The sequence below is a fragment of the Myotis brandtii genome, unplaced genomic scaffold, assembly GCF_000412655.1.
Source record: "Myotis brandtii unplaced genomic scaffold, ASM41265v1 scaffold154, whole genome shotgun sequence".
Taxonomy (NCBI): domain Eukaryota; kingdom Metazoa; phylum Chordata; class Mammalia; order Chiroptera; family Vespertilionidae; genus Myotis; species Myotis brandtii.
This window is the reverse complement of record NW_005355584.1, coordinates 7,492,794-7,493,901: the sequence shown is the minus strand read 5'-3', so window position 1 is coordinate 7,493,901 and position 1,108 is coordinate 7,492,794.

The following is a 1,108-nucleotide window of genomic DNA, read 5'->3' as shown; positions in this document are numbered from 1 at the left end:
ATCTGGGATTTATTTATCTTCTATAATTGAAACTTTGTAGCCTTGAGCGGAGCCCACAGCCGGCCAGGGCAGGTGGGAAGCTTGGCTTCCTCCATCGCTGGGGGCAACCCAAGCCTCCTTCTTGCTCCAGCTCCGTGGCCGCCGCCTCTTGGTTGGGTTAATTTGCATACTCGCTCCTGATTGGCTGGTGGCCGTGGCTTGTGGGTGTAGCGGAGTGGCAGAGTGATGGTTAATTTGCATGTTTCTCTTTTATTAGTGTAGATGCATTTAAAAATGCCTTTATTGAAGGCAATTTTTTCTTAACTATCAAGTCTATTCAATTTTTAAATACCTTTCACTTAAAGCAGCGGTTCTCAACCTGTGGGTCGCGACCCCTTTGGCGGTCGAATGACCCTTTCACAGGGGTCGCCTAAGACCATCCTGCATATCAGATATTTACATTACGATTCATAACAGTAGCAAAATTACAGTTATGAAGTAGCAACGAAAATAATTTTATGGTTGGGTGTCACAACATGAGGAACTGTATTTAAAGGGCCAGAAGGTGGAGAACCACTGACTTAAAGGAAGCATAAATGACTTACTAATGTCATGTATGCATCATAATTTTGGTAATTTTTGTGGTATTTTTAAATTACCTTAACAATGGATGACAACTCCTATGAATCAAGAGCTTTCCTCTTATATACACAGGGGAAAATCATACAAATTTCTATAGGTATGCCAAAGGACAATATGGAGCTTCCTCTTAGTAAATAAATAAACATGACAGGAAGTGGAAAGGAAAATTAAGATACTATTCAATCCTCTGTGGCATCATAGATTTGGGCAGAAGGATTCACTATAGATCAGGCAATAGGCAATATTAAAAAGCATTATTGAACTCAAGATAGATTTCATCTGTGTTCCTTCAAATTATGATAAGAAACTTCAGGAAACATGGGAAAAGGGAGGGAAATCTAGGGACCCAGCTCTGACAATCCAAAGCCCTTTCCCATGGCCAAGATCCTCATTTTAGGGGTACGAACAAGTCCTATAATTTGATGTAGCAAGTGCTGAAGTTTCTTCAACAATCAAGTTAAGTTTTAAATAGCATTTTTGTAGTTTG